A 19,657-nucleotide genomic window follows, 5' to 3' on the forward strand; every position below is an offset into this window, starting at 1 on the left:
AGGACCTGGTGATGGATTCACAGAAGGGAAAAGGAAGAAGGGTCAAGATGTTGCTCCAGGTTGACTTCCAGGCTCAACAGCCAGAGGACAGTGTTGTCTAATGACAGTAGACAAATTAAAAGAAGAGTAGGTTTGGGGCAGTGACAAGCAAGAAAGGCCATGAATAATTATAATTAGACAAGATCATTGTTAGGTACCATGGTGGTATGAATAGAAATAGCACACATAGACTCATGTGTTTGCCTGCTTGGTCATTGAGGGTGGAACTATCAGGAGGTATGGCCATGTTGGAATAGGTATAAACCTGCTGGAGTAAGTGTGTCACTGAAGAGGCAGGCTTGGAGGTCTCCTTTGTTCAGGCTCCACTCGGTGTGGCACACAGTCCTGCTGCCTGAAGATCCAGATGCAGAACTCTCAGCTCTGTCTCCTGCACATGTCAGCCTGCACAATGACAGGTTTCGCACCATGATGATAATGGACTAAACCTCTGAAACTGCAAGCTAGACACAATTAAATGTTTTCCTTTGTTAATGTTGCTGTGGCCATGATACCTCTTCACAACAAAGGCAGGTACCAAAGAGAAAGAAACACAATGTATTTACCTTTCCTTGGACAGTTACAATGATTAGGTTTCACTTTTACATTTAAAAATTCCTTAAATATTTTTCAAATGTTGTTAGCTCATAGAAAGTCTCTTAGCCCATATACTTTCCCCATCAGTTCCCAGAGAAATAAAAGTCATGGAGATTACAGGGAGCAACTGTTAAGACTGAGAGCTAGACTCAGGTTGGAGAAGGAAAAGAAGAAAACAGGTTCATATTTTCCTTCTTAAAATAAGAAAAATCATTTATAAACATCCATTAACCTTAGAGTCCCAAAGGAAGAATTATATAGTATAAAAACTGGATTGTGCAATGGTTTCCTACAAATTGATAATACAGTACTGTGAATCCAGAGCTTAAAACAACATAATTCATTAATCTCACAATTCTACAGGTTATAAACACTGTAGCAGGCAAGCTGGTACTATTCCAGGACCGTATATCTGAATGACCATGCAGGTTCACACTCTCATGAAAGTTGTAGAGCCCTCTTAGTAAATTGTTACAGTTATAGGAGAACTCTGTTTTTGTGGTTCTGGACTGAGGTCCATATTTTCCCTCTGGATGTTACATGGGGGTCACCTTATCCCTTAACATGTGATCCACGCTTTCTATTAAACATTACTTCAATAAATCCTATGCATTGTCTTTTGTCTCTTTTAACAGTTTGCCTTCCTAATAAGGTTATGCCTGAATAGAGACTTTATTGAAACACCAAAATGACAATATGGAAGAAGTCACTTTGCAAAGGGAGACTTGAAGCCTTTTCTTGGCTGGGATTCATCTAAGAAACAGAGTTTGAATGAAAAGATCCCAAGAAAAACAAACAAGGGAGGCAGAGACTATAAGAGGCTATACACCATGCACCAAGCATCTGGAGGCATGGAGGCTCCTTCCTTAGCCACCAACCCACTTCCATTCTTGAGTGCTATCATTTCTTTCTTAATGTGCCAACTCCATCTCTGTTCCATGTGACGCTGGTGCAATCTTCTGCTCTATCTAGAAGAGGGAATCTTGGGAATGAATCCACATCTGCAGCTCAACATTCCTAAGCTTCCTCTCCTTGACTCTGGCAGTATCATACTTAATATAAAAGCATGACTCTTCCTCCATCCCCCATCCTCCTAGAAGATGATGGTATTTAAAACTTGTGTATACTCTTTTCTTCCTAAACACTAATAAAATTAAGCTGGACTTTCCTTCAGAATAGCTTTCAAAATTAATTTATTAAAGGTACTTAGAAGCCAGAACAGGACTCTCAACTGCCCCTGATAACAAAACCAGTTACAGACATGAAATGTCCCTTTTAGTTAATTATTAATAATAATACATCCTCTTCCACTATTTTTATATAATGTCTGATAATCATAGGACTGGCCATTTATCACAGCTATAGATTCCTACCAACACAGGAAGGAATTACACAAGGACATAGATCTGCCTACCAACTGTAGAGATACCTATGATATATATGCAGTAGAGGAATAATTCAAAATTGTATGTCACTGAACAGGTAATGGCCAAGAGAGATGAAAAAATGCCACTGACTTCAATTTCAAAGGTACTGAGAAATTAATAAGTGATACCTATTTAAAAAAAAAAAAGTTCTCCAACTGTCTAGTACTAGGCCAAGCAGAACTATACAATATAACCCTGGCTCAAATAAACATGGAAACAGACGAGCAAGCAACAACAAACAGGGCTACCTAAGAATGCTGAATAAAACTACTTATATACAATCAGGACTTCCTTAAAGAACACACAACTAGGGCTGATGAGATGGGTCAGCGGTTAAGAGTACTGACTGCTCTTCCTAGAGGTCATGAGTTCAAATCCTAGCAACCACATGGTGGCTCACAACCATCCACAATGAGATTTGATGCCCTCTTATGGGGTGTTTGAAGACAGCTACACTGTACTTACATGTAATAAATAAATAAAAACCTTTAAAAAAAGAACACACAACTATTTACTATGGAAAGATATACTAGAAATCAGTGAATTGATATGTAGTCTAAAAAGTAAATATATCCAGGAAGTTGTCAAAATGGGATGGAAAAGAACAATACAAGAGGATGCTTAGAATCCACCAACAGAAACCCTGTCAGTATGGGGGCAGCATCCCCACCACAACTGAAAAATCACCAGGCACTGAAACTGTAGAATTGGAATTTCCAAACAATGTCTGATAAATGTGTATTTATCAGACTTGTTAGTGTTTTTTAATCTTAAACAATGCCTACCTCATGATGCAGCAGTGCTACCCCTGAAGGTACCCAAGAGAAATGAACACAACATACAAACCTCTCCTTAGCAGAATAACCTGAAGCTCCTAGTGTGAGTAATTGAAGACTACAGAAATAAGAATGGGTTCTCCTGAAGTCACACAATGGAATGCTACAGAATAATAATAAAAAACAAGGTATACAACAGCAAATAAATCCCACATAGGATTTGCTAAGTAAACACAGACTAACATTATTTCACGATGGGGGAAGAAAAGGGCAAAATGAAGTGACAGCATGAGAAAATAAGGGATGTGTAGACAGCAGGGATCGAACTGCCAAGAAGAAGCAGGAGAAATCCTTCTCCCTGAGTGATGGTTTCTTGGTTTCATTGCTCTCAATGAACACTTCACACATTTTACTATGAGTACTTTTGTCTCAAAAAGATGTGAAATATAATAAAATGATAACAATATCAACAAAGAAAAGTTAAAGGGAGGGCAGTCAGAAAAGAGCATTTACCTTACAAATATGGTATGCTTACTAGAGATAAAATACCTTTTGAATTATTACTTATAAAATATTTGCAGCGATTATTTAGCTCAAAGTGTAAAATGTGGCAAATATAATTTGAGCCTACTCAAAAAGCATTTAAAATATAGAAAACATAAGATACTTAAATAAGTTAAGACTTCCCCCTGGGCAATATATCTGCTTTAAAAGAAAAAAAAAAATGTCCTGGAACAAAAACAAAAAAAAAACAAAAAAAAAACAAAAAAAAAAAAAAACAAAAAAAAAAAACCGTGCTGATTTACATGTGAGGAAGATGAGATTTTAATTCCATAGATGTTATACCAAATTTATTTCCATTACAGACTGAGTTTATCTACTGAGTTTATCAGATTAAATAGTTTTAGATATGATCGAACTCATCCACTAATTTAGATGCTAAACATCTGTTAAGATAATACATCTATTATTACAACTGTTAGGTGATTAATGAGAAGCCAAAGAAGGGGTGGAATTACTGGTTCTTAATAAGAGTTCTGGGTCTACACAGTCTACTTAATCTAACTGAGTGATGGTTTGTTCCATTAACAATCTTGTTTCTATTAGCAACCATGCTTATAAGGAATAAGTCTATTTTGCTTGATTCCCAAGTAAAGTCCAAACTTCCATCTCAGGTTAGCTATAAATAAAACTGACTATCTCAATAATAACTTTAATGTACATCAATACTCAGGTATAGTCAGTCTCTGGCACTGCAGCTGTCTTCTTATAACCACAACCAGAACCTAAGCTCTTCCTCTGTCACTCTAGTCCTGGGGTCTACACCTTAGACGGACACTTACATCACCACCGCATATTTCTCAGGCCTTCAGTTTAAACTAAAATTTCATCACTGTCATTCTTTCCTGGGTCTCCAGTTTACACCTTGTAAGATTCCTCTCCTTTCGTGGTTAAATGAGCTTAGTTCTTCTGACATATATGTTCTATATATCTAAGTCTCTATCTATCTATCTATCTATCTACCTACACACCCATCCACCCATCCACCCATCCTCCATCTATAGTTTTTTTATAAAAAATTCTGATAAATATACATACATCCTTTCTGAAATTTTTATGTTCTTTTAAAACAACTTCCAATTGTTTCTTTTTAGCCCTGATTTGATTTTATAGAAAATGGAACAGCATAGAGAAGACATAACCTGAACAACAGCCCTGTAGTAAGCCTGACCCGGAAAGCATACTCCAGACATCTGCCTAGTCCTCAGAAGCTCATTTGAGGAAGAAACAACAAATGATTTAGAGTCCAAAATAACTTAACTTTCCAGATGAACAAGGTTTCCAGGAATAATTTTACTTTTTTTCTCAATCAAGAAAATTGGTTAGGTGATGTGCACAAGATTTTAGAGAATTTTATCTGAAAAGATACTAGTAAGCTGGATTTTAATACTAATAATACAAAATCCATCTAGGAACAAAAACAAGAAACTTAACTATTTCAGAGATTAAAGTCAATCCTGCAATTAATAGATCAATCAAAGCTTAAGAAGAAGGAAAGACTATTTGCAATTTAAAAATAAAAAGAGGAAGAGGGTGAGATGACAGTCATGACTCCCTCACTTTGGACTTGGGAGTAAAAATGGTACAGGTAATCACAAACTGCTAAAGCAGTGTGAGCATCTGCACGAGTTGGAGTAACAATCTAGTGTCGAGATTCGATAGCTCTAAACAAACTGACAAACATTAGCTATCTTCACACTAATCTAATACCACATTGACAACTCCTCTCCTAGGCCAACAAGATCGCTCAACAGCTAAGAGCACTTGCCAAACCTGACAACTGGAGCTCAGTACAGGCCCCACTTCCCAGCCTATGAGATATACATATCTATGGTGGGAAGAGGGAACCAACTCCTGAAAGTTGTCTGCTCATTTGCACACATGCTGTGGCAGCATGTGCACATACAGAGACACTTATGAACATTCATACATTCAAACATACATACATACATACACACTTGTACACAAATTTACACATACTTATTTAATAAATAAATGCTGGATAGATTATCAATAGATAGATGACTGATAGACAGATAAATGATTGAGGGAGGGAGGGAGAGAGGAAGGGAGGGAGAGAGGGAGGGAGAGAAAAGTTTAAGGAGAAATTCTCCCTTATTTGCATTAACTTGTTAAACAAATGACATCATATGTACCCAAGTCACCAGATTGGAAAACTGGCAATGAGCCAAAATGTGTATTTCATGCTCAAACAAAACAAAGAATTCCATGTGCAACTGATTGCATTTTCAAACCGGCTTTTGAACCTGCTCCCACTTGTCCTAGGAGGGCCAGCATAGTCTTCTAGAAGCCCACCTCGTTCCCATCATTGCTTTCACTGAACTCAACCGCAGTCTCCACACAGAAATCACGCATTTTTCTAGTGTGAAAAGTCGGCTATCTCATTCTCCTACATGGAGCCCTCAGAGATTTATCATCCGTAGAATAAAATATAAGCTTTATGCTATATTATACAGTCTTTTAAGATCTACTCATCTTTTTCCATCCCTAGGTCCAATCTTTCTCACTCACTTTGACCAAAATGCCTACAACGGCAGGGCAGTCCCACATCTGTGGACTCAGGTACATCCTCTCTAGAGTGCAGCCAATTAACTGCATTTGGTCAGTTTAACTCCCTTGGTCAAGTGGTTAACTCATTTCCAAGCATAGAGATAAAATCTTTGTAATGTCTTCTATGACTTTCCAAGAAAATATTGTCTTTTCTCCTTTGTGCTGCAAGAGAAATAGTGTCACTTACAAGAACTGTGCCTTCTATCGTACCTACTGCCCCTTCTTACACAGGAGATGCATGAGGAGGCCTCCAGAGGTACAGTCCAGAATAGACCTCATCTAGAAATGTTACTGCTACCTCATTACTGTGAATGTGGCAACGGATACAAACCCTAGAAATGGGCAGGTGTTTCTTGTATCATATTACAAATATGTAAGCAATCTAGAGCTTAGAAATGTAAAACATCTGATCCATGAAGTAAGAGTATAATGAGAAATAGGTGCTCCTCCATTAAGCCATAACATTTCCCAAGCCACTCGAAGCACAGAGCTATACCAGCGTTCCACACATGAACATCACTAACCAACTGAACAGGGATATGTAAATGAGTTAACTGATGCAGAAACCAGACATTAATGTGAAAACAAACAGGGGCTTCTTTGAGCTAAGTGAGCATGAATATGCAAATGAACTGGCTGCAACTCAGTAGATGTCAGCACAATTCTAGGAATGAACATCCTATATTATGACTATTACAATATTCATGTAGCATTCATACATATATACTATCATATATTACTATAATATGGCTTCTTGAGTTTAAATTTGTGGGGAAGCCAAAAGTAACTTGATGCGTATTTTCATTCACACCACAATCACAAACTGGAAATTAGATGTGAGCATGAAGAATCCTGAAAACTCTATATAATACCAAGCTGCCACCACCATTTGCAACTTAACAAAACATTCTATTTTTAAATCAAGGTGCTTTAGAAATGGATTAGGCTGATCCTTCATGATATGGCCCCTCCTGATATGTCCTGCCCAGCCTCATCTAACATACACAAGTAGGTCATTGTATAATAGTTACATATAAAAGTGTTACTTTTCCTATATGGGTCGTTATAAAGTTGTACAAATATGAAACTAACAATATTCAGAAAATCCAGTGTGTGGTAACATTTAGCATTTGTTCCTATACTAACGACCTTTATCTTCCTATCATCCCCTCTACAGAACTGTGTGTTAATCTCATGGATGTCAGCATAAGCAGCAGCAACTACTTTGGTGTGCTCTGTATCATCTGTTTCCCAAAGAAACAAACTGGAATGAGTATAAATCACTCTATATAAATGGAGCTCCCTAATTAACAAAAAAGAATCTGAGTCATATTCTGAAACTTAGATCAGGAGGGAAGAGCTTCACCTCTAACACCCTTTCATGGAGTTATTCACCAGGGACTGAAAAGCTTTCCATATGGATGGAAGATTCTGCCTTTTCTAACATTTACATATGCAAACATGCAACTCCACCCAGTGTGTCACAATGATGCCATTACTTTTTGGCATGAGAACCGAGAGTGTAAGTAGAACTGGAAGCAATAATAAACAAAAAGCTGAGAGATTTAACACAGAGAACCTACCGTCTCTAGAGTAGGATGATAGCTCTGGCTGAGTACAACATCAGAGGTGTGGCACTGCAGGGGACAAAAGACCTGAGCCCCTTCTATTTCTTAGCTCTACAGTTCTTATAGTATGGCCTCATCAGAATTATCTAAGAAGTATGGCTCCTTGCCATACTCCAATATAAACATGTCGTCACATACATGCTGGGCTGGAGGAGGAGGAGGTGCTGTTTCTTCTCATACATGTGTGACCAGAAGTAAGACACAATTCTGTTTCTTATACCTCATTGGCAAGAAATAAATCATATACCTGGGGCTAGCTGCAGGCAATGTTTGAAATTCTTATAGTCTATGTAGCCCCCAAATTACATAAAATTCAGGGATTGTATGAGAAGAGAACCAAGGGAAAACAATGCTGGCTGTAAATGTCAGTCTGAGTTACTAACAGCCTTTTTCTTGTCTTTTATACACTCAGGAGGATGGTTATATAAAGGGCAGTAGAATTATACAATAGTTGTTTATAAAACTGTTTGCACACATTATTGTATCCTGCTATCTAGTGAAGCACAAGTAAACATATCACCAAGTTGTACAAGATCAATGAATACACAGGTAAAGAAAATTTAAGAAACAAACACATTCTAGCTGGTGACTCCAACTCAGACTTGGTAACCATTGCACAGTGGAGCTATGAGGGAAAGCAACACAGGTGAGGCAAAAAGAAAGTACCTGACACAGACATTATCTTCTGGTGAGCTAGCCAAGCTAGCTAAGCGCTCAGGAGGAAGTCCTAGTTTGTGGTGAGGGGCGAGGGAATGAGGTTTCAATGGGATGGTACAGGCCAAAAAATTCACTCTACTCTCAGGAAAGTCTAGATTTGCTCTGGATTTCTACATAGAAACATCAAACTAGATATATGGTGTTATGGCCTTAAAGTACACCTTTTAATTGCTTGCTCATTTTGTGCTTTACATGAGATATATAACATATAAAATAGTGTCTATGAGTATTATTAGAGACTCTATGGGCTCTGGTGGAGAATATTCCTGAATTTGTGTGTGCTTGCTCAATTTAGCTTCCGTATGTTTTATTACTAAAAGATAACCACCTAAATAATATGCTCTTCATTTCTATCTGCTTCTGACAGCCATCTAAATTTATTCGTATTTGTGTGAAGATTGAGAGAGACAGACAGACAGACAGACAGAGAGACAAAGAGAAGACACAGAGACAGGGAATGGGTTTTCTTATGTGGTCGAGTATAACTGAGTCACTGTACAATAGTTCATTCACTTTCACCACTATGCAGCACGCTTTGTATAAATATTCTGAACTTTATATATAAAATCCTTGTGTTTACGAACATGAGAGTTGTTTCTAGGTTTTTCCTATTTGAACAGTACTGCTCTGAACAGTCTTCTCAATACATTTTACCTTTCAGATCTGAGTTCTCAATCCATTAAAATCTTATTTTTATAAATGATACAATGAACAAATTCAATTTTATATTCTCTTTTTCTATATGGATACTCAATTATCACATCATCTTTCTTGATTCATCTGTCTTTTATCAATCTGTAATGTCACATCTCTGTTGTATTAAGTTTCAATGTGTGTGGAGATTTATCTGCTTCTCAATATCTATGAAGCCTGACAATGGTCTTCCAGGTACCTACAGTGAAAAAGGGCAAAGGGCAGGAGAGGTAAGAGCCTACACAGGTGGGTCAGCGAACCCAAGTTTTTCTTAACAAACTATGTCCACTTGTCCACTTTAATTTATTCTCTTCTGAACTGTGGAATCAGACTTAAACAGGACAAGTGTTCTATACCTAAGAATAGTCCTGAAAAGCACCAGCCACTTGTCAGGAGCCATTTAGCCTGCTTCTGAGAAAGCCTGCCTGTCAGACAGAGTCATGACATGCCAAGGTCTACTGGCAGGTTACCTGGCCTGCTGACCCATGGCATGATAAGAGGGGACATACTTGAAGCTCGAGGCAAGGGGCTTTATGTTCTGTTAATCTTGGAGAAAGAAACAGGGAGGCTTCCAGATAAGGTACAGCTAGCCAATGTATGTCAGCCATTGTCTCTGCTAGCTTGTGACTTTGTTTCCCACGATAGTGTAAAATATATAAAGCCTATGAGAATTAAACTCGAGGCTATCACAGTATTCACTGGGCAGCCCTCCTAATTTATAACTTTTGAGTCTTCGTGTCCATCCTTCCTATAATCATCCTCACTCCCCACTCAGAGGGCTCTTCCACCTTACACGAGCAGAACCAGTGGACCAGTGAGCTCAGAAACCCTGTTAAGTCTAAACTCTACTATTTTATTTTCTAGACTCGATACTACCTGTGTGTTACTATCAATTTCTTTTGAAATTTATTAATAGGTTACTTGAGGTAATTTCTCCCTTATAGAAACTCATTTTAAAAATGTAAAATGGTCCTAAGTGTTATGTCCTATGAGACAACTACAGGGTTGCTATTGGCCGTCCTCATAAAATCCTAATAAATACAATGTTCATTATCTGCCATAATGATTATAGTCTTTTCTGCTTTCTCAAAATATTCAACTCAGTGTGAGTTGCATAAAATAAATGACTTAAGTTTAGGAAGATGAAGCCAGGCATGAGATGGTGCACACCTATTATCCCAACCTGAAGAAAGCAGAACAGTAACAGTGCACACCTCAAAGCCATTGTGGCCTATATAAACCCACGAAAAACCTAAAAGACCACCTAAGAAAATTGCATTGGAGTAGCTGCTTATATCTTCTTTTAAAAAACTATCATGCTGAAGGGCTCAAGTGAGGATGCCTCAGTCCCACTTGTGAGGGAGAGAAAAGCAATCACAAGTTGGGAGGGAGGGAGGGAAGGACCAGGGAGGCAAAGTGGATGGGAAGGTGCAGGGAAGAAAAGGGGAACCTGATATGGTATTGTGTGGGGGAAAAGGAATGAAGCCCTGAGGGCCAGCAGAAAGAATGAAAACAGGAGGTAAGAGGTTGGGGGGACCCTCCAGAATGCATCAGAGACCTGGGAAGTGAGAGACTCTCAAGACTCAAAGGGAGGGATCTTAGATGAAATGCCCAATAGTAGGGACAGTGAAGTTATAGAGCCCACCTCAAAAAGGAAGTTAGGACATCAAGTGAGGGAAGGGGTTGCCATCCCACAGTCAAAATTCTGACCCATAATTGTTCCTGTCTGAAAGAACTACAGAGACAAATATGGAGAGGAGCCTGAGGAAAAGAAGGTCCAGAGAGAGGCCCAAAGTGGGATCAAGGTCAAGGGGAGGCCCCAAAGCCTAACACTATTTCTGAGGTTACAGAGCACTCACAAAAAGCGACCTATCATGACTGTCCTCCGAAAGACCCAACAAGCAGCTGAAAGACTCAGATGCAGATATTTGCATCCAACCAATGAATAGAAGCTGCTGACTCCTGTGGCTGAATTAGGAAAAAACTGGAAGAAGCTGAGGAGAAGGGTGATTCTGTAGGAGGACCAGCAGTCTCAATTAACCTGGACCCCAGAGATCTCTCAAACACTGAACCACCAACCAGATAACATACACCAGCTGATATGAGACCCCCAACACATATACAGCAGAGGACTGCCAGGTCTGGGTTCAGTCAGAGAAGATGCACCTAACCCTCAAGAGACTGGAGGCCCCAGGGAGTTTAGAGGTCTGGTGGGACGAGGGGTGGGAACATCCTCGTAGAGACAGAAGGACCAGGAGGAGGTATGGGATGTGGAACAGTTGGAGGGTAGACCAAGAGGAGAATAAAATTTGGAGATTAAAATAAATAAATAAATTTTTTAAAAAAGCCATGTGCAAGGCCACATTAGAATTTATTATTTTGTATATAATTGCTTTAAAAAGAGCTATTAAAGTACAGTATAAATGCACATATGGCTTTTAAACTCAGATACATTCACATCTCCAATTTTCTTGTAATTCAGTGAATAAATGAATACAATGGGTGTTTTTAAAGCAAGGTTGTTAATAATGACCAAAGTTCTTATAACAAGTGAGAATATCCACATCACTCTGTGACGACTGTTGCCAGACTTTTGACTACTTTGTGGGTTCTTCTTTTCTCGCTCCTTCTTCACTCCTCTTCTTCCCCTAATACTAGGTAAAGAGAAAAAAGGACAGGGGGGTGGAGAAAAAAAGAGAGAGAGAGAGAAACAGCCACATGAAGTCAGGAGTAGGAAAGAGGGCCAACAATATCCTTAGAGGATTTCCTGCTTAATAAGAGCATCACTATCTTGGGACAAAATTTGATCTTAGCCATCAGGATATCAAACCTCCTCTTCTAGTCTTTGTTTCTTCTTTGTGCATGATTACATAACAAACCAACAGCATCCTACCACCAATCATCCAACAGCAGCCCACTAACCACTAAAGGCCCTACCATTTATATACCTCTGAAAACTCCCCAGAGTTCCAAACATCACTGAATCACAGAAAATATGTGCCACTGGCATGATCACACCCCTGCTAGAGCACAAGACAAATCATACTCAGCTGGAGCAAATCATAGTCAGCTGATGTAGAAAATCTGAAGCAACCCCATACCCTACATCTAGGATTAAAACATAAAGTATAGAATACCCATGTTACACCCCAAAACCTAAACAAGTTAAACAAGAAGGAAGGTCCAAGCGAGAATGCTTAAATCACACTTAGAAGGGAAAACAAAATAGTCACAGGAGGCAGAAGATGGGAGGTAACTGGGTGGGCAAGGGGGTTGGGGGGAATGGGGTGGGGCAGAATCAGGTAAGAGGAGGGTCCAGAGAATGAATGGAAATCTGCAGCTGTCAGGGTGGAGGAGTAGGTGGAAAGTCTGGGAAGTCCCAAAGACCTGGGATGGGAGAGGGCTCCCAGGAGTCAATGTGGGTGACCTTAGGTAAGATGTCTAACAATGCAGACATGGAGCTGGAAGAGGCCACCTCCTATAGCCAGGCAGGACCCCCAGCAGAAGGATAAGAATACCAACCCACCCACAAAACTTTAGACCCAAAATCTGTCCTGTCTAAAAAAAATGCAGGAACAAAGATGAAGAAATGGCCAACCAATAACCACCCCAACTTGAACCCCATCCCATGGGCAGCTACCAGTCCCTGACATCAATGATACTCTGTTATATTTGCAGACAGGAGCCTAGTAAAACTGTCCTTTGAAAGGCTCTACCCAGCAGCAGACTGAAACAGATACCCACAGCCAAACACTGAATGGAGGTCGGGGGGGACTCTTAATAGAAGAGTTGGAGGAAAAACTGAAGGACCTGAAGGGGAAGGAAACCCCATGGGAAGACCCACAGAGTCAACTAACCTGAATCCCTGGGAGCGCTGAAACTGAGCCACCAACCAAAGAGCATCCACGGGCTGGACTGAGGCCTCTGGCACATATGGAACAGATGTGCAGCTCAGTCTCCATGACTGCCTTGGCTGGTCTCAGTGAGAGAGAATGTGCCTAATTTGGCAGAGACTTGATCTACCAAGGTGGGGGGGGGGGGATCCACAGGGGGTCACACCCTCTCAGAGGAGAAGGTGAGGGAGGAGGGACTCTGAGAGGGGGATGTGGATAGGGGCAGCATTTGGGATGTAAATAAACAAATAATACATCCTTACAATATTTCTGTGTTTTTAAAGAAACCAAACTTCTCATTCAGCTGTGTTTTACCTTCTAGATACATATTCTTATGAATTCTAGCCTCTTTCATATGATTCACCAACAGTGAACACCATCCCCAACCAATATTGTGTAAACAGGAAACCATATAAACCCAGAGTCTTTCAAGAAAAAAACTATTGATATTTGTAAACTAAATTTAAATCTGCCAAACATTTTTAAACAAAATAAATTTCTCTATTACATAAAGAAGGTAAAACATTAGGTAAACCTAATAAAAATTTGAAATAAAAAGTTTTTATTTCCTAAATGATTTCATTAGTGCCTTAAGTCTGTCCATAACATGAGAAAAGTCTATTTATAACTGACTACGTCTTAGAAACAGATGAAGAAATTAACATTCATACAAACTCTATTATAAGTTCATTATTTGACAAATCTTACCATAAGTAAGTTAACATCATTCGTTTTATAAGCAAGGATATAAAGACACAAAAGAGAATACATTTTTACAGTATATTAACAGCTAAAACAGAATAGATAATATAAAAGATTAAAGTGATTTTGAAATAACTATATGTAATTTTCAAAAAAAGAACTTTTTTCATGTACTCTGATTATTGTTAGTTATTAGCAAAGTCATTAATTAAAAATTAAAAGACTACAAAAAATTTCCTAATCAAATTTCAGGATATGAAGTTCTACAAATGCATCTTGTGTTTAAGAACGCAGAACAAATGTGCAGTGGGAGTATAAAGTCACTGCACTAAATACCATACCTCACTCCATCCCAAATATCCCTGAAAATGTGCACATGAATGATACCTTGTTAAATGCTTCGCGCTACAGAGCAGTTTGCCATTATAAGTCAGAGATTGCCATTATAAGTACTTTTCTAAAAAGGATCATCACCCCATAGTTAATAGATATCAAATGCTGTCTTACTTGAGGGCAAAGTACCTACAAGGACATTAATTACATACAGTGTCATTATATAGTCACAATTCTAGTCATCAAAAGTCCGTCAGAAGAAAAACTCAGGAAGTTTGGGTCAGTCAAAGAGCCCAGTTTCCCCTGATGCCAATACTTCCATATTTCCTATGGGAAGGAGAGCTGCTTAGCAAAGGTAGTTCTCCAGTAGTTGGAGCTTATAGAGTCTTTTAATGTCAGGGCTATAGAAACGACACTCATCAAATTGATAGGAAAAGAGCTGGTGGCACTCCAAAGGTAAGATCCCTGAGTATATACAGAAAGCTAAGTAGCCTTAAGACAGGGAGAAAAAAAAAAAAAAAACTGTAATCAAAACAGAATAAACATTTCTCCCTGAATCAATTGCCACTAATAAAGTCCACCCATACATGAGTCTTACTATCTTGAAAACTGAGGAAAGATAAAGCACAGGATTCTAATTCTGGTTTATTAATCCTATTATTAGAATTTCTCAAATAGGTCTATGTATGCCTACAAGCCAGGAAACAGAAAAAGACTTTCTTTACTGTAATGTGTATATATCTGCAGGCAGATATTAAGAGCATACACACACTCAAAATTGTGCATGCTTGCATATGCTAAATATATGTTCCATGTCACAAGTTCTCATCCTATATTTTAAAGAACCTAATTTATTCCAAACTTTATTCTGGACAACATTTATATATGGGCAACTCCACTGTAACAATAAATAATATGATTTGTACTCTGGGTGGAAGGAGGTATAGATTAGCAAGTTAACAAGTAAACAAGACATGCCAAAAAAGAGTATTATGACAGAAACGTTTTAGTGTTGTGTGAAACAATTACAGGATGAGGGGCAAGAAGCAAGAGATCAGGAAACAGTAGTGCAGTCTGGGCAGGAGAACAGACACAGTGATCTACTGTTCCTAGGCACCAAGCAAAGCCTTGTCTGGACCAATGGTGACTGGGGAGAGTTACAGAGTGAGCAGCTTAGAAATCCCAGGACCAAACACTGAGAGAACATGTTCTGGATAATCCTCACAAAAGCATGAGGAGCCAAAAGAGCGAGTAGCAACAGAAAGTACAAGTACAACAGATACAGAAGAGCAAACACAGGAGTCTGCCATCATGGACATCACTGTGACCTGGAGGGTGACAGCTGAGTGGACAGTAGTTGAGAACTCAAGAGTCATACAGCAGAAACAACCCTCAATGCATTGCTTTAATTTAAATGGATAGTCGGTCTAATTTTTCCCAAAGTACAAACTTCTAACTTAATAGTCCTAACACCTGCTTGAGCAGCCAGAATTCGAGAACTTTATTTGTTATGTCAGAAAACTGAGGCACAGTTGAAGTGATTAAACTAAGAGCTGTTTGTTCATGAGTAGCAGTATTTTGATTTTCTCAACTCTCACAAGTGAATATATTCATCAATTATATTATTCCACACATTTACACATTAAAATAGAGAAACTATATTTAAGTTAAGCTAAATGTTCATTAAAACTAAGGTTCATCTTTGCCTACAACAATGCTTTCTGTCTAAGCAGTACAATGAAGCAGTAGAGAGGCTCAGGACAACAGGAAGCCAGTGATTAATAGACACATACACAAGTTAGATTTCCACCTGTTATCCCACACACTTTGAAGTAGCACCCCCACCTCCTCAGTCCTGACTGCCAACGGCAGACTATATAATGAACCATCTGTATCATAATAGTAAGAGCCAACTGAGATGGGCTGATAGTACCAAAGAAATCTCATTTTTAAATTCATTTTCCCCTTAGTGCACTGGTAGACTAAGCAACATTTTTAATTGCATGATAAATCACATGCTGGCAGGAACTTAACTTTGTAAAACTTGAGGTTTTTAATGTCACTTTGATGGTCATTATGATGGATTTCTTTGCTGCACCCCAGAAACAGAAGGAAAAGCTGACCCCATGAACCAAACCACTGGGAGGAGAAGCCTACAGCCAGGTGGCCTTAAAAGAAGACACAGAAATCTTGGCCAGTCTCTTAGGATCTAGATGAACTACTCAATTAGGCTTTTTCAAGAGTGAGATGTGGTCCTTGGAACAATCATATTAATGAATAACTGAAAAGAAACCATCATTTTAAAATAGAGAACACGTGTGATTTCTTTTTTCTCTCTGAAATGTTAAAAGCACTCATCAGAGAAACGTTGGCTCCTGAACCAAACACCCTCAAACCTTCACAAAAGCTGGTCAGCTGATCCATTGCTCCCCAAGCACATGAGGTGTCAATACACTACAGTTTCTTTTAATGGCTATTATCAACATAACTCATTTGCTAACAACCTTTTATCTCTTGTAACCGAAGTCATTCTTGAAAGGATGCTGAACACACTCAGTAGAGCAGACTTCTGGTAGAGTCCAGCATTTCAGTGAACGTTGTGAAGGATGAGACTGTTATAGTGATTCTTCCAGTTCCTATTTTTTAACTTACTTATGTACAGCACTTATGTACAGCAGTTTTCCACTTGGGTTGGCAACTCAAGAACAACTTTTCTACTAAATAATGCTTATAGGTAAGAAAACTACAATGGACAAAAACTCATACATGATCCTTCCTCCTTAAACTTGGAAAGGCATGGAAACCTTGGAAAGAAAAAGGCAGTTGGCCTCCACACCTCCTGTTGGGGTTCCTCCTCCACTAAGGCAATTCCTATCCTATTTCACACCTTAACTATCCTCACTCATTCTCTTACTGGAAGCCTGTTTAGGGCACATTTGCCCTAACAAACACTGTAAGAAGCAGCAAAATTAAGAGCATGTCACATGTTGTGCTAACCACTTTGTCATAAACTCGGCCAGGTAAACGCTGGTGCATAGTGCACTATGGGGCATATTCACAAAGAGAACAAAAAAGAAACACATGGCAGTAAAACACCAAACAGCAAGGCCAAAATCCAAGAGTGTATATGTGTATGAAACAGAGAGAGGAGTGGGGAGTGGGGAGTGGAGAGAAAAGCAAGGGAGCTCACTAGAATGAATAAGTAACAAATTAGTTTACCTCAGAAGTCTTAGGCTTAGCATAAGAAAGGGGGCAGAGGAAAAACAATGTGTGTGTGTGTGTGTGTGTGTGTGTGTGTGTGTGTGTGTGTGTGAGAGAGAGAGAGAGAGAGAGAGAGAGAGAGAGAGAGAGAGAGAGAGAGAGAGAGACTGAGAGACTGAGAGACTGAGAGACTGAGATGGAGAAAGAGAAGACAGGACACACACAGAGAAAAAGATTGAGAGAGAGGCTGATTCAGAGTCACAGTACCAGAAAGAACATTCCAGCAGAGAAGGACAACATTCCATTAACATTCCAATACTGCCTTCTGCACTGATTAAAGCCAAATTCTCACAACATCTTCAAAGGATCACCATTGAGGAAACAAACAAACAAACAACAAAAACAAAACAAAACAAAACAACAAAAAAAAAAAACAAAGGCAAAGAGAAAGAATAATTTACCTGTTGCTGATCTGTTAGTGGTGAGAGCTAGATTTTGGATGTAGGCTTTGTAGGCTCAGAAATGGCTCTCAATTGCCAGCTATGCTGTCTTTCAAGAGATCATGGACTACAGAGGGGAACTGAAAAGTTACTCCACGGCGCTCCACCACGGAGTTATTATTATTCTTACTGGCTCAGAAGCAGCATGTGGCACTAGTCACTAATAACTTGGACCTGAGTGAAGGACAGAGACACTGCTCCCGCACTGATTACATCTAAGAGCTGATTTACCTAGAAGTGCTAAGTGAGCACTTCTGCTGGGGTGCAGGGTGATGTTAGAAGAGTCTATGCTAAGGACAGAGATCCTGCACACACTCTATAATTACTACTCAATTAGAGAGTCAACCTACAACTGCACTTTTAAATATTCATTTGGTTTTTTTTAAAGAATGAAATGATCAGGAATTAACTTTATGGGAGGATCTTGTAAGTGTTAAAAAGGATTTAATATAAGGCAGATGCAGGAAAATAATAGAGGCAAACTTAAAGTATTAAGTAAATACACACATACATACAAACCAAATCAAACAAAACAGAACAGTAGGAAAAATGCTCCACTAGCCCTCAATAACATGAGTGTCCCAAAGGGGCACCTTACACGGGATCCCAACCCTATGAACCCATGTCACTACTACTGCCACTCCATTCCACATGTCTCAGTATATCCCCTTTTCTCCCCTTCTCCTAGGAAGCAGCGACCTTCTAGAGCTGGGGTCAGCACTGTGCTCCACTCCATGCCTGACAGAAGCGGCCATTTCTACCCTATATTTCTCCAAGAAGCAGATCAGGATGCACAGTACCTTGATAGCAAATAGACAAATGTTGTGATGCCAATCTCATTCTAATGCTCAGAATATGTTGTGAGCCTTTTACTTCTGGCTAGTATGCCCTTTGAGACAATTACTATAATGAGATATGAGAGAGTACAGCAAAGATTCTTGAAAAACATTACATGTTAATAGAGTGGTAATAAAGGTGGAGATGGGATGACTAGGAAACAGTCTTAAAACCCAGAAAGGCTAGCTAGTTACTTCACAGTGTTCTAAGGAGAAACTGTGAGTCTAACCAACTAAGAAACTGTGTAGGCCAGTCACAGCAAAACACCCCAGTGCATGAAGGACTGTAAAAGCATAGTTCTAAAATAATCACTCTGTTCTCTGAACTCCTCTAGCAATTCTACATATATGATCTACTAAGTTATTAATATGTATGTCCCCATGTTGTTATTGAGATATCTGTATAGAGTATGTGCATACTCATCCCACATGAAAAGTAATACTTAAAGATGTTCAAAAATTTCTTACATAAAGTAATATAGAATATACACATAACTTACATTCACTCTTGCTACTTGAAATATAATGACTAATATAATATAAATGCTATAGCAATAGTTGCTCTATTAAAGTATTTAGGCTATGACAGAAAGAGCCACAAACATGTTCAACATAGATGCAACTTCATAAAGAATGCACGGAGAAGTGGACTGACTGTGCATATAGGCATGTGCACACATCTAGCTTTGTTACCTGGACCTTAAATCTCTATCTTAAATTTCTTTGTATTTTACTTCAATTTCTTCTAACACCTAATAATGCTTAGGAAACCCTCACAAACCTTTCTTCATATTTCATATTTTACAATGGCTAGTATGGCAGTTTGAATAGGAATGGCCCCAATATGCTCATATATTTGATACTTGAATTAGGTCGTTAGGGAGGGGTACTACTTGACAGGAATTAGGAAGTGTAGCCTCGTGGAGTATGTGAGGTCTCCTACGAGGAAGTGTATCACTCGGGACTGGGCTTTGAGGTTTCATACGCAGTCCCTCTGTCTGTCTCTCTGTCTGCCTGTCTCTCTGTGTTGATGTTCCCCCTTCACTCTTTCCCTCCCTTCCTCCCTCCCTCCCCGCTCTCTCTGCCTGCTGATCCAGGTATAAAACTCTCAGCTCCCTCTGCAGCACCATGTCTATGTGTGCAACTCCGTGCTTCCTGCCATGATGATAACAGACTAAAACTCTGA

General features: G+C 39.1%; 1 protein-coding gene across 2 annotated transcripts in view; it reads right to left on the minus strand.

The window, feature by feature from the left end:
* Nucleotides 1-19,657, minus strand: part of Exoc4 (exocyst complex component 4) — a 711,678-nt gene that overhangs the window by 504,965 nt on the left and 187,056 nt on the right. The window lies entirely within an intron of this gene.

Source organism: Arvicanthis niloticus, chromosome 15, assembly GCF_011762505.2.
Source record: "Arvicanthis niloticus isolate mArvNil1 chromosome 15, mArvNil1.pat.X, whole genome shotgun sequence".
NCBI lineage: Eukaryota > Metazoa > Chordata > Mammalia > Rodentia > Muridae > Arvicanthis > Arvicanthis niloticus.